This window comes from Schistocerca gregaria, chromosome 2 (assembly GCF_023897955.1).
Source record: "Schistocerca gregaria isolate iqSchGreg1 chromosome 2, iqSchGreg1.2, whole genome shotgun sequence".
Taxonomy (NCBI): domain Eukaryota; kingdom Metazoa; phylum Arthropoda; class Insecta; order Orthoptera; family Acrididae; genus Schistocerca; species Schistocerca gregaria.
In genome coordinates this window covers 525,942,463-525,957,437 of record NC_064921.1, presented here as the reverse complement: position 1 = coordinate 525,957,437, position 14,975 = coordinate 525,942,463, and the positions used below count along the sequence as shown (strand labels likewise).

Genomic DNA, 14,975 nt, shown 5'->3' with positions numbered 1-14,975 from the left:
ACGAAGAACTGAGGCTTCATGGATGTAAAGGATTCACCATCAGCTCTCGTACACACCAGGTAGCGGGGCGAGTATGTTTCGCTGGCATCCTTAGTCTTTCGTTCCTCCCATGGTGTAGCCAGGGAGGGGAACGATTTGGGGTCATATGTAGTTGCGTTGTATTGAGCCCTGGAACGCTTAGAGACTGCTGGCGGCTGGCCGCCAGCAAGAGATGATGTACCACGCTTAATTGCGGGTCATCCACCCTGATTCCACCTACTCCGACCAAGGACCCTCCCCACGGGCGCCACCCAGCCTCAGCAACGACCACCTGGCAGGAATGCCATTGCCGGGAGTCCCAATGCCCCAAGGAGATAGGCATCTACTCCTTGGCATACGTGGGGAGTTAACGGCGCTGGCATCAGCAGAGCGATCCCTGTGTAGTCAGGGGGCTACAACCAACAGGGTATATGGCGGCCCCACCACAACGGACTGGCTACCGTGCTGGATTTCAGGTGATGTAGTCCAATATCGTCATTGGCGCAGAAAGCGACACAGCATAGCAGACTGCAATAAACTGCACCCAAGAACAAATCCACGCCCAAGAGATGGTAGGTGAGCGGGACTGCTAAGCGATGACGACAAACCTGGCTAGAGATGGTAATGCATGATGGACACATCGCTCCTTGTAAGGCGCCCTTCCCCAATCGGCTCGCTCTTCGGAAAATTTAGAAGGATGGAGGTCAAACCCGTTAGGGGACCATCTCACAAGGCCAAAACGTTTGAGACTCCTTTTAGTCGCCTCTTACGACAGGCAGGAATACCGTGGGCCTATTCTTACCCCCGAACCCACAGGGGGGCCACAAAGGGACTTGGACACGACAGGCCTTATTAAGCTGCCATTTGGGTGTGCACGCAGATAAGGTAGGAGTCAGCAAACAGACAGCACGCGGGAAGTGGTTGCTCGACTAGGTGTCAGAAAGAATGGACCACTCAAAATGACGGGCAAGTTGGGCAGTGCAGAAGGATAAGGTCCAAATGGGAATAGCTGTGTGATGAGTCAGAAAGGAAAGTAGGTGCCCCAATGTTAAGGCAGAAGAGGTTAAGTTGGCTAAGGAGGTCAGGCAAGAGGGTTCCTCTCTCACAGGTCCTGTGAGAACCCCAAAGGGGATGATGTGCATTGAAGTCACTGAGTAGCAAAAACGGGGAGGTAGCTGCCCAATAAGCTCCAGGAAGTCTGCCCTGGTGATATCGAATGATGGAGGGACATAAATAGTACAGAGGGAAGAAGTCAGGTGGGGAAGGAAAAGGCGAACTGCAACAGCTAGAAGACGGGTAGTCAGGGAGATGGGTTGACTATGAATGTCATCCCGTATGAGCAGCAACTCCCCCTTCCCCCCTTTGAAATGGAATGCCAACTTCAGGGGAAGGTCAAAATGAACCGGTAAGGAAGGTGAAAGCTCAAAGCGTTCGTGAGGGTGCAATTTCGTTTCCTGAAGGCAGAGCATAAGGGGACATTGTGATGCTAAAAGCAGCCAGAAGTCCTCTTTGTGGGACCGACGGCCACCAGCATTCCATTGGATGAGAATCATGATGAGAAAGAGATGTGGGGGTGTCAGCTGCTGAGTGACAGCCTGTGTAGAGTCACTACTACAGGGCACAGAAGCAAGAGGGTCCTGCTCCAAGGGATCCACAGACGCATGGGCTTGCTTGTGCAGTCCGTCTCTTGAGTCCAACACCGAAAACTGGTTGGTGGTGTGCACTGGCAACACGGAGGCTGGCCGGGCTAAGGTATCACTTGAAAACACTGTCGAAAAGGATCTTCGGGTCCTTTGGTGGACTTCTTCGAACCTTCCCGGTTAGAGGAAGACTCAGGTGTTGCTTGGCTGCAGGGACATAAGAAGTCTTCACGGGAGTACTCCTCGTGTCCTTTCCAGCCTACCAGTTATGTAGCTACTGGCTTTGACCCTTGATAGCCTGTTGCATAGCTGGATGGGGGGATGGTGATGCTACCTTGACACTGGGTGATTTGACAACCTCAAAGCTGAATTTGAGGTCGCATGTCTGTGTGGCCATGTCCTTTATGGAGCGAGGGGTATCAAGAACAGATCTGTAGGCGCCAGACGGGAGAACACAGGGTTTGCAACTAGACAATAACTTCAGAGTGACTGGGTAAGGCACTTTTTCCTTTACCCACATCTCTTGGACAGCCCACTCATCAAGATACATGGGACAATCCCGAGAGGAGGCAGCATGGCCATCACTGCAGTTGATACAGTGGGGAGAAGGGTAAGGACAATTGCCCTCGTGCATATCCCTACCACAGGTTTCACATTTGGCTTGATGCCAACAAGACATTCTAGTGTGGTTGAAATGATGACAATGCTAGCAGTGCATTGGGTTCAGAATGTAGGCGAGACCATCGAGCAGCAGAGTGTAAATAACACCATGGGAAGAATTCAAAGTTCTATGAGCCTCAACACGAACAGAGTAGCCATGGAGAAGCAAGGCAGCAAATAGTTGTTGTGCTTGAGAATCTGAAGTAGTCTCCTAATGCAAAGTGCCGTTCCATAAATGAGAGCAGGATTTCACAGGGCCGGCAATTACATCAACACCTTCCTGAATAATAAACAGATTTACCATGGTGAAGAACTGACCGTCTTCAGTACATGAGACCACGAGGAAGGGTCTTTGAATCACTAGCCTCATTAAGTTTTGTAGATGATTGACTCATTGCGAGAAAATTCCCCATGATTGCCAGCGTCTCTGATGGTGCACTCCTTCCAACAACTGGGGGCTCCCATCAGGAACACACAGGAAGGAAGAAGGAAAAAGAGAAACTGCCAAAGCAGAGGCACGAAAGGAGAATGGATACAAAGAAAGGAAAAGGGAATGAAAAACAATGGGGAGACTGTTCTTACGTCAGCGACAGACAATGCAGAACATTCCTAATAACACCCCAGACATGTTCCCTAAGTGAGGGGGAAAAGAATAGCCAGAGCATAGACATGCAGCACAGAAGGGAAAAAATGCTGCAAAGGCTGGGGTCCCGTGGTAGCCGAGCATGAACCTGTGAACCTGCCAAAGAGTGGTGAACACTCTGGGGGGACTCCCCATTGTCATTCACATCCTCCCTACACAAAACAGTGCGGCATTTCAGGGGGAGGAGGAATGTGCTGGTGTGAGCTGTCACCAGCGCATCAATCGGCAAAGATGAGGATCAAGCAAGCCTATCACAAGAGAAGCCAGAGACATACTGACAAGCAACATGCTGCCAGCACCCTTTCAACAGCAAGTATTTAGGCTGCTGCCACTGGCTGGAGGGTCCCACTGACTCACTCTTCCAGTTTGATGTCTGTCAGTATACTCGAGGAGCTTGTATAGCTCAATGCAGGTTATGATAGTACATAGTGACTAGATTTGTGCCTATAGTGGGACTAGCATTGAGACTTAAGTTTGTAATAGCATGATTACCAATATTGTCAACAAGAGGACTATTACTGATGAGTTTGTACCTCAATACATGGACTCTATTCAAATTAAGTAAATGTTCATGTAAATAAAGAACCATATTATTCTAAGTGTGCATTTGTGTTGGAGAAAGAGGATACTTGTCACCCATAACAACATCCGCTCCCTTGCTTCCTTGCAGTACAGGACTTTATAATGACAGCTCCTTTCACAGTCCCTGTAAGTGGAGGAAGTGTCTTCATCCACCTGGACTTGTTTATCAGCTGGGTACATACCATGGAGGATACAAACAGCACTCTGAGTTTGAACATGTAAGAAATTTAATGGCATGATTACATGTCATAATATCCAATGCCCTCAAGACTGCATATTATTGGTGCAAAATGTTGATATTTCACTGAGAAACCACATCTTGAGGATACATTCTGAGAACAACAAAGAGCAGTCTACAAGTACTTTCTGTTTAGGATTACATGTTTGGCTACATGCAGTAATAAGTTCTGTAAGCAAATGCTTCTTATATGGCCATGTAATAGACCTGACTGACAGTGTTGTTTATGTTCTCTAAATTGTATTGTACTTATGCTGTCATCTCATGTTTTAATAACTAGTTGGTTTCTTAGGATCATGTCTTCTATCATATTTGGAGTTAGAAAACAACTGGTGACAAGCAGAGCTTTCATGTGCTCAACTTCAGTGATCATTTTTCAAGCAACTTATCCATGGATGTGCTACTTCAATTACATCTCTGGCAACAGCAGCTTATTACAGCCAACGTGGAAAAATTTGTGGCTAGTTGGCAGTTCATGTGTCACCATTTCAAGTGCACCATCCACTGTTTCTGCTGTATGACGACTCTTCTGAAGATTGACAAACTTATGGAAAACAGCTCTGTCAGCACTTTGTTGCACTTAGGACAACAGACAAAGAAACTTTTAAGGCTTTGTTTTTATTATGGATTCCTTCTCACACATATCAGTTGTATCAAGAAGCCCCTTTGCAGGAACCAGTCTCCCTCACTTTTGGTTAAATGTATAGTTTTTTGTCTTCTTATCAACATAAGCACAACCATGCCATTGCCACTTGCGAATTTTACCAGGCCCACAAGCAGCCGCAGCAGCCTTATCGGGCTTGGGGAGCAGAGTTGCAGTGTTTGAACATTTAGTGTCACTTTGCAACTAAAGCCTCCAAAGAATTCCTATGCAGATTCTGTGGTTAGAGAAGTGATCATCCATCTCGCACCTGATAAGGAAGTTCATCAGAGAGTCCTTCGATGTGAGAATCCGTCCTTGGAAGAAGCTTTAAATACTGCTCAGTCCTTTGAAGTCTCCCATCCTGTGGGCCACCAAATTGAAGCAAAGGGTGATGTCACCATTGTTGATAGTGAACCACATCAGTGCATGGTAACAAACTCGCTGAATGAAGAGGGATTCAATGCTGTTCAAACCAGTAAACCTAGCTGCAATGGACAAACCCATCAGCAACAATGAGGCCACTGTGTGGCATTTCTGTCATACCCCCTTGCTTGTGCAACATGAGAGTCATGCTCCAAGTGTCACAAGAAAGGCTACACTGCACTTATCTCTTGTTTCTAGCCTTCCTCAGAACAAATGGACATTTACATTCGTTATATTTCATCATTATCTGCCAGGCAGAATAAGCTCTATATTGAAGTGTTTGTTCTGGACAAATCATTATCACTGAAGTAGCTGTTTCACTCCTCAGTTCTCAAACATATGCAAGGCTGGACTCCCCACCATTGGCTCATGTTAAACGCCATCTGGTAAGCTACAATAAACAGCATATTCCCATTCTCGGTCAATCTATTGCTTCCATGGCTTACAAATCTGCAGTCTATCCTATCACAAAATTACACCTCTGGCAACAGCAGACTATGACAGCCAACTCGGAAAAAATTCATGGCTAGGTTGGCAGTTCAGGTGACACCCTCATACTGACAATTTGTTCGGATTAGATCCTTTCCTTGCTTTTGAATTTTCTATTACTGACACTGTGTATCTTGTATCAGATCGGGTTCCTTATCAAGACTAGATTCATTGTGTTCTGAATTTTCAGATTTGTTTTCTAAAGTATTAGCGTGTGCAAACAACTTCATAGCACATATCGAGCTTAAACCTTCGGCTTGTCTGCAATTTTTTTTCATGCATTGACCTTACCTGTGTCCTTTTGTGAACACGTCAAGTCCCAATTGGATCAGTTGACATTACTCAGCATCATTCAATTGATTTGAAGAAGTGAGTGGTCTACACCATCAGTGATTTTAAGAAACCCCTTGCGTCAACTTGAACTTTTTGGAGTCTGTAAAGTTACTGTTAATGCAGAGTCTGTTATTGATATTTAGCCTCTGCCTCAAGCCAGGAGCCAATTCTTTTCAAAATGTACTTAGTTGGGACTTAACTGCAGGTGACTGGTGCATCGAAACAATTGCTTGTAGTGAACATGTCTTTCAGTCTTTACCAATATAACTGTTTAGTTTGGAATGACTGATGCCCTGGCTATATTTCAACACTTTTGGAGCAACTTATGGCAGATGCTCCTTGCTGCATCAAATATCTTGACAATCTTGTAGTAACAAACGCTACAACAGGAGAACACTTATGTGATCTCCATTCTGTTTTGCACACTGGAGGCCTTAACTGTCATCTTACTAAGTCACTGGTTTTTCAACCCTGAATTTTTTTATATCAGTCATGAAATTTCCAAACGGGTGTTTGACCCTAAGAACAGCATGTCGCCACCATTATGGCTTTACTTCATCAGACTAATTTGCAGGAACTACAGGTGTTCCTTGGTAAAATAGCATACTATCACAGGTTTGTGAGTGTAACCACTCCGGCTAATCATCTGCAGCAGTTGCTTTGTAGAAACATTCCTTTCAAGAGGCCTCTGGCATGTAAGTATGCATTTGTGCAACTTAAAACAAATTGCTCTGTGGTCTTCCAACCTGGAAGACATTTATTCTTAGCCACAGATGCATTAGAGTATCGGGTGGTGGCAGTTCCATCATGCTGATAGAACTGAGAAACCTATCAGTTTTGCAACCAAAACACTGAACGCAGCTCAGCAGCACTATTCACAGATCAAAAAAGAAGCCCTTGAAATTGTTTATGCCTTAAATTTTTTTAGGTATTCTTATATGGTACACATTTCCACTTAGTCACAAATCATAAATCTTTAGTTTCCTTGTTTCACCCTTCTGCTGCTTTACCTGACAAAGCTGCTAATTGTTTTCAACATTGGGCCTTACTTTTGTTGAGATATCATTACAAGATCCATTTTTGCCCCACATCATAGCACGCTAAAGCGGACGCATTGTCTCATTTGCCCATAGCACCCAGTCAATTGTTTGATCAGGAAGAACTTTCACGTTTTCAACTTAACAAAGAAGCATGAAAGACTAATCATTCCCCCATTACCTGTTCCAGGATTGAATCTGCAGTAGTTGCAGACCCAGTGCTGAAACAAGTGGTGAGCATGATACAACACAGAAGGCCTGACTATTTACCAGTCTACACATCCTGCCCATTGTGGAACCTCTGCGCTTTCCTTGCTCGTCTTTCCCTGTCAGGTGGTGTCATTCTCTTGTCAACAGAAGGGTGTACTCCCTGTGTTGTGATTCTAACAATGTCGCATAGGGCGGTTCTCAGCCTCTTACATCAAGGTCATTGCAGAGTTATAGTCACTAAACAATTGGCAAACATTCTGGCCCGATACTGATTGCAATTTACAGCACTTGGTTGCTGCCTGCCACATGTATTCAAATCAACAGTTTTTTTCCCTTAGCCAGTGCCCACACTACCTTGCGAAAGAATTGATATTGACTTCACTGGACCTTTTATAGACACGTTTGGTTATTGGTTGTTGGTGCCTTTTCCAAGTTTCCTTTAAGTTGTTCGCTGTTTTGTCTTCCACAGTTAATGCGTCTGTCAAGGTGCAGTCAATTTTTATTTTTTTATTTTTTGTTGAAGACCTACCTTATGTTTTTCTTCAGTTCTTACAAAACGACTCCAACTGGGGGCAAGAAGCCATCCAAATTCTTGTATGGCTGGCAGCTGCTGACACTGCTCCATCTCCTGCTGCCTGACAGGCATCCTGCAATAGCACCAATGCCATTGCAGTCTGTGCCCAGAACTCCAGTCTGGGCCCAAGGGTTCAGACAACACTAGTGTCAGATTCCAGGTGTCATCCACAGTCACAGTGGTTGATAAGTGTTCATGGCGTGTACTGACAAGTAACTTGTGGCGCACCACTACAATCAGCTGCACCCCGGGTGGGTACAGATGCCTCCCTGCAGACCACTGTGCAGGTGTCTCTTCTACCGGCATCTTGGACCTACTGATAACAAACAGACCCAAACTTTTTGACTCTGTAAGTGCAGAACAGGGAATCAGTGATCATAAGGCCATTGCAGCATCTCTGTCTATGGAAGTTAATAGAATATAAAAAAAGGGAGGAAGTTTTATCTATTTAACAAGAGTAATAGGAGGCAGATATAAGACTACCTAACATATCAAAACGAAAATTTCTGTTCTGTCCCTGACAATGTTGAGTGTTTATGGAAAAAGTTTAAGGCAATTGTAAAATGCGTTTTAGACAGGTACGTGCCAAGTAAAACTGTGAGGGATGGGAAAAACCCAAAAACAAAGTTAGGAAACTACTGCGAAAGCAAAGAGAGCTTCACTCCAAGTTTAAATGCAGCCAAAACCTTTCAGACAAACAGAACCTAAACGATGACAAAGTTAGCGTAAGGAGGGCTATGCGTGAAGTGTTCAGTGAATTCAAAAGTAAAATTCTATGTACCAACTTGACAGAAAATCCTAGGAAGTTCTGGTCTTACGTTAAATCAGTAAATGGCTCGAAACAGCATATCCAGACACTCCAGGATGATGATGGCATTGAAACAGAGGATGACACGCATAAAGCTGAAATACTAAACACCTTTTTCCAAAGCTGTTTCACAGAGGAAGACCGCATTGCAGTTCCTTCTCTAAATCCTCGCACAAACGAAAAAATGGCTGACATTGAAATAAATGTCCAAGGAATAGAAAATCAACTGAAATCACTCAACAGAGGAAAGTCCACTGGACCTGACGGGATACCAATTCGATTCTACACAGAGTATGTGAAAGAGCTTGCCCCCCTTCTAATAGCTGTGTACCTCAATTCTGTAGAGGAACGTAAGGTTCCAAATGATTGGAAAAGAGCACAGGTAGTCCCAGTCTTCAAGAAGGGTCGTCGAGCAGATGTGCAAAACTATAGTCCTATATCTCTGACGTCGATCTGTTGTAGAATATTAGAGCATGTTTTTTGCTCGCGTATGATGTCGTTTTTGGAAACCCAGAATCTACTCTGTAGGAATCAACATGGATTCTGGAAACATAGATCGTGTGAGACCCAACTCGCTTTATTTGTTCATGAGACACAGAAAATATTAGATACAGGCTCCCAGGTAGATGCTATTTTCCTTGACTTCCGGAAGGCGTTCGATACAGTTCCGCACTGTCGCCTGATAAACAAAGTAACAGCCTACGGAATATCAGACCAGCTGTGTGGCTGGATTGAACAGTTTTTAGCAAACAGAGCACAGCATGTTGTTATCAATGGAAAGACGTCTACCGACGTTAAGGTAACCTCTGGCCTGTCGCAGGGGAGTGTTATGGGACCGTTGCTTTTCACAATATATATAAATGACCTAGTAGATAGTGTCGGAAGTTCCATGCGGCTTTTTGCGGATGATGCTGTAGTATACAGAGAAGTTGCAGCATTAGAAAATTGTAGCGAAATGCAGGAAGATCTGCAGCAGATAGGCAATTGGTGCAGGGAGTGGCAACTGACCCTTTACATAGACAAATGTAATGTATTGCGAATACATAGAAAGAAGGATCCTTTATTTTATGATTATATGATATCGGAACAAACACTGGTAGCATTTACTTCTGTAAAATATCTGGGAGTATGCATGCGGAACGATTTGAAGTGGAATGGTCATATAAAATTAATTGTTGGTAAGGCGGGTGCCAGGTTGAGATCCACTGGGAGAGTCCTTAGAAAATGTAGTCCATCAAGAAAGGCGGTGGCTTACAAAACACTCGTTCGACCTATACTTGAGTGTTGCTCATCAGTGTGAGATCTGTACCAGATCGGGTTGACGGAGGAGATAGAGAAGATCCAAAGAAGAGCGGCGCGTTTCATCACAGGGTTATTTGGTAACCGTGATAGCGTTACGGAGATGTTTAGCAAACTCAAGTGGCAGACTCTGCAAGAGAGGTGCTCTGCATCGCAGTGTAGCTTGCTCGCCAGGTTTCGAGAGGATGCGTTTCTGGATGAGGTATCGAATATATTGCTTCCCCCTACTTATACCTCCCGAGGAGATCACGAATGTAAAATTAGAGAGATTCGAGCACGCACAGAGGCTTTCAGACAGTCGTTCTTCCCGCGAACCATACGAGACTGGAACAGAAAAGGGAGGTAATGACTGTGGCACGTAAAGTGCCCTCCGCCACACACCGTTGGGTGGCTTGCGGAGTATAAATGTAGATGTAGATGTAGACATGGCAGTTAGATGTGGCAGCAAGCCACCTGGGCTGTGACCATCCACCTTTCCGACTTGGTCTCCAGTTGCCCCACCAGTGGACCAGACCAGCACAGACAACACGGCTCAACCTCTTGACATCCTTGTGGTGCCTTCTCTCATGGGAGGGAACACTGGGGCTTCATCAGCACACCCACAGTTACCTCCAATGCCAGCGGATCATACACTTATGCAGGTGTCTACTGTCCACCTGCTGGTGCTCCCTTCATTGCCCCCATAAATCATGGCTCCCCACCTTATGGCACATAGAGAGGAGTCCAACATCGACATGATCCCTGGCTATGGAGTGCCAGGGTTGTCCGCCTGCTCTCCTGGAGGAGGCAGAAGGAACGCATGTCTGTATTCATGCCAGTTCCACTCCAACTCGCTGGTTGATATTGACTGGAAACTGTTCATGTAAAAGGCAACCAGTTCAAACAATATAGGTGTACCAACCATCAGCGTGCTGTGGAGATACTGGCATATGGTCGCTCTTTCCCTCTGCCACCACCACTACAGCACATGCCAATATGTGTGTTCATTTGAATAGGGCACCATGCGGGTGCTCTGGGCTCCAACCAAAGGCCACTGACCTTGGTCAGCTGCTTCTATCGCCTGCAGATAATAGCAAGTGGCCCCTGGCAAGCAAATACTTCTTATATAGCCATGTACTGGCTCTGGCTGGCAATCTTTTGTATGTTCTGTAAACTGTGTGGTACTTAACGCTATCATGCTGTGACATAATCAATAGTTGGTTTCTTATGGTCATGACTTACATCATGTTCGGAGTTAGGAATAAGCCATATACATTATGGATCACAAGTAGATGCTGCGGAATCATATGGGGTGACTTATCAGTCTCAACACAGAACCTGAGAATTGGATAACCACCTCAGAAGCCCCATTTGTGAAACTGTCCAAGGATATAATGCTTCCATATAGTGTGAAAGGCCCTCTCAAGATTGAAGAATGTTCATGTTTACCTGACAACCCTAAATAAGATGCGCTGAAAACCACCCCAACCCCCGCAAAAAAAAAAACACCCTGTTTTGAAGAGGCTCCAGAAGAAACTATTATTTTTAATGTTTCTGCTGAATTACAATTACAAACTGTTTTACTGATGAAAAGCATCTTAAGAGCTATATAATTTTATCCATGCTGTACCTTGTGAACTCTGTGGCCATTAAGGATTTTTGGTGAATGATGCAACCACCTACACATAATAACACAGGACAACCAATGGAGATTTTCTGTTTAGGATTGTGGCTGGTTGTGTTGTTCACCAATAATCTTAAGAGCTGCTGTAACCAGTAATGGTTCTTTCTCAGATAGAATATACAACACTGCTATGCAAGTAGTTCTTCATTAAAAATCACAGAAAAGTCGCTGGGCTAGTTTTGTTCTGCAGTATAATGTATGTGTCACCATTTTCAACATTGTTATGCTCCAGTTTGTACTTGCTTTAAATTCTGTGAGACACAGAGTTAGGAAACTGCACTATCTCCAGAGTTTTCATTCGGATAATTTTTCGAATAATCAGGAGTTGAGTTTCTCTCTTACACACTGAACAACCTGCTGCTTTATGTCATTCCCTGGTTTGATCCCCTGAAACTCAGAAATGTAGAACTGGCAATTCCTACTTTATTCTTTCTAAGAACATTTGCTTCTGAGACATAATTTTTTTCCCTGCTGTACAACTGTTTGTAGCCTTGGATTCACAAATAACTTAACTTAGTGTTTCACTGTCTGTGTGAACCATTTGTGAACTGCAAACTCATAAATCCATATTCTCAACAGAGTCAAGACTGTGTTTTTCATCAGTTATCAGTTACTACAATTTACTATTTTACGGCATTAAGCAAAGTGGATAACAACCAATATTTTATTCCCTTGGCTCCCTAGTAATGAACTGGTAGAAATCAGACCCTTTGGGCTAACAGTCCAATTCACAATTTGTTACCAAATTTGAAAATCAAGCAGCAGCTAGTTTAATGCCATTGCTATAACTCGTGTTTCATTTATTGTCTCCTGTAGAAATATATACTATTGCTGAGTATTTGTCCATTTGCAAAATAACTTCAGTTCAAACTACATTTAATGTCAGGCAAATTGCAGTGTACACATGTTAGATGTTCATAAACAGCAAGGTATGTGAGCTGTGTTCCAAAGTTTGACAACACAACAAAATTTGCTCACTGTCTGCCACTACTGTTCCCAAATTTGACCAACCTGATGCCACTACGCTCCATCTCACACTTCTGAAATCTTCAAATTAAATCCGCATGTGAACTCAGCTACCAGAGCTTCAACTGCTTAGTTGGGTACATATGGGATTCATGATGTGTTGTCGATATAGTAGTGATTGTTGTATTGGCATCTCAACACAGTAAGACTGTCAAGGATTGGTTATCTACAGAACTGACACTGGAATTGACTAATTGGTTTCTTAGACTCTATAATCCTGGTCATACTGATGGACCATAAAATCCAGCATTCTTCCTCTGCAGTTAATGAGAACACGACAGTAACTGGTCAACAATGTACAATCATTTTCTGCTCTCAGGCAATGGATCAAGATGGCTTCTTATTTCTAGGATAGAAAGAGAACCAAAGTCACACCCATCTTCATGAAAATCTCAGATATGATTCACTGAACTACTGCCTTGTATCTACTACAGAAACACTAAAAGAAAAAAGTGATACACATAAATACAAAAAGGTGCAATCATGTAAATGCAGCACATGTCCTTCCTATAAAAACTAGTATAAGCCATGTATCCTGAATCCTGCTCAATATCCCACTGAAAAATTCTAAAGACATTGTTTCTATGTGATAATCAATATGTATTTTCATTGACTGGGGACTGAGTGTGAGGCAAAATGTGAATCACCATTCTTGATCGCAGGGAGAAAAAAATCTGAACATTGCACTGCCATTTGGACAACATCTATACGTAACATGACGTAATAATGGAATTTATAAAATTTATATGTTATAAATTGTTGAAGAAAGCAATATTTTACATCCAGATTTTCTAACTATGTGTAGAGTATCATTGTTACACCTGCAATCACTTTAAGGATTGAGTCCTCTTCTATAGATACAGGATAGACAACAAATATACACTGAAGTGACAAAAGTCATGAGATACTCAATGTGATATGGACTCAACAAGTCAGAATTCCTCTACAGAAATATTGAGACATGCTTCCTCTATAACCATCCATACTAGAAAAATTGTCGCCAATGCAGGATGTTGTGCCTGAACTGGCCTCTCTATTATGTCCCATAAATATTCGATGCTATTCATGTTGGGGCAACTGGATGGCCCAATTGTTTGCTTGACTTGTTCAGAATGTTCTTCAAACCAATCATGAATAGCTTTGGCCTGGTGACATGACACCAATATTTGGGAACAGAGTCCATGAATGGCTGCAAATGGTCTCCAAGTAGCAAAACATAAACAATTCCAGTCAATCATCAGTTCATTCGGATCAAAGGACCCAGTCCATTCCATGCAAACACAGCCCACATCATTACGGAGCCACCAGCACCTTGTTGACAACTCGTCTCTATAGCTTCATGAGGTCTGCACCACACACTGACCCTACCATCAGCTCTTACCAACTGAAATAGGGCTCATACGACCAGGCCATGGTTTTCCAGTTGTGTAGGGTCCAACTGATATGGTCACTTGCCCAAGAGAGGCACTGCAGGTGATGTCGTGCTGTTTAACAAAGGCACTCACATCGGCTGTCTGCCACCACAATCCTTAATGCCAAATTTCACTCATTCGGAAGGACGACGGTTCAATCCCGCGTCCGGCCATCCTGATTTAGGTTTGCCGTGATTTCCCTAAATCACTCTAGGCAAATGCCGGGATGGTTCCTCTGAAAGGGCACGGCCGACTTCCTTCCCCATCCTTCCCTAATCCCATGAGACCGATGACCACGCTGTCTGGTCTCCTTCCCCAAACCAACCAACCAAATTTCACTCTACTGTCCTAACAATTATGTTCGTCATACATCCCCCATTGATTTTGGAGTTATTTCACACAGTGTTGCCTGTCTGTTAGCACTGAAAACTATGCAAATGCCACTGCCCTCAGTCACTAGGTGAATGCCATCAGCCACTTCATTGTCCATGGTGAGAGGCAATGCCTGCAATTTGGTATTCTCAGCACCCTTTGACACTATGTAGCCTGGAATAATGAATTCCCTAACAATTCCCCACATGGAATGTCCCATGTTCTTGCTTCAACTACTACTCTGCATTCAAAGTCTGTTAATTCCCATTGTGTGTCCTTAATCATGTCAGAAGCCTTTTCACTTTAATCACCTGAGAACAAATGACTGCTCTGCCAATGTACTGCCCTTTTATACTTTGTGTACACGTTACAACCACCATCTGTATATGTGCATATCACTACACAATGAGTACATCACCTCAGTGTAAAGATTTGTATTCACTTAAAATCCTGAGGAGTTCTGCATTATCAGAAGCCCTTGTAGCTTGTAATAAGCTGTTGAATTACATGATGTATGCTCAAGTCAACACAGAGGATCTGTTAATGTACTTCACACTAAAACCAACTTCACTGATAAAGTTATGAACTGTCTGACTACTATTCCACTAAAGCTGCAGAAATACAATAACAGTATTAGGCAATACACAGCTGAGTGGTTTTCCTATATGTTCAGCAGTTACAACTGTCAATTGACGGACCTGACAGTGAAATATTATCTACAATCAGTCACTGTTTCTTCTGCAATCAAGCAATGATAGGGGGTGTAAAGGTGGTTGGCCAAAGATTTGGATATTCATTTTTATTATGTATTGTGTGTTTTATTGTGCATATGCCATCCCATATGAAATCTTAAACAGTGGAATTTGTTGCACCAATCATCAAGATACACTGGCACTATCATCTAC

The 14,975-nt window shown here is 43.5% G+C and overlaps 1 protein-coding gene across 2 annotated transcripts in view; it reads right to left on the bottom strand.

Moving 5' to 3' along the window:
• LOC126330284 (uncharacterized) overlaps window positions 1–14,975 on the bottom strand; it is a 276,052-nt gene that overhangs the window by 67,079 nt on the left and 193,998 nt on the right. The gene's annotated exons all lie outside the window — the stretch shown is intronic.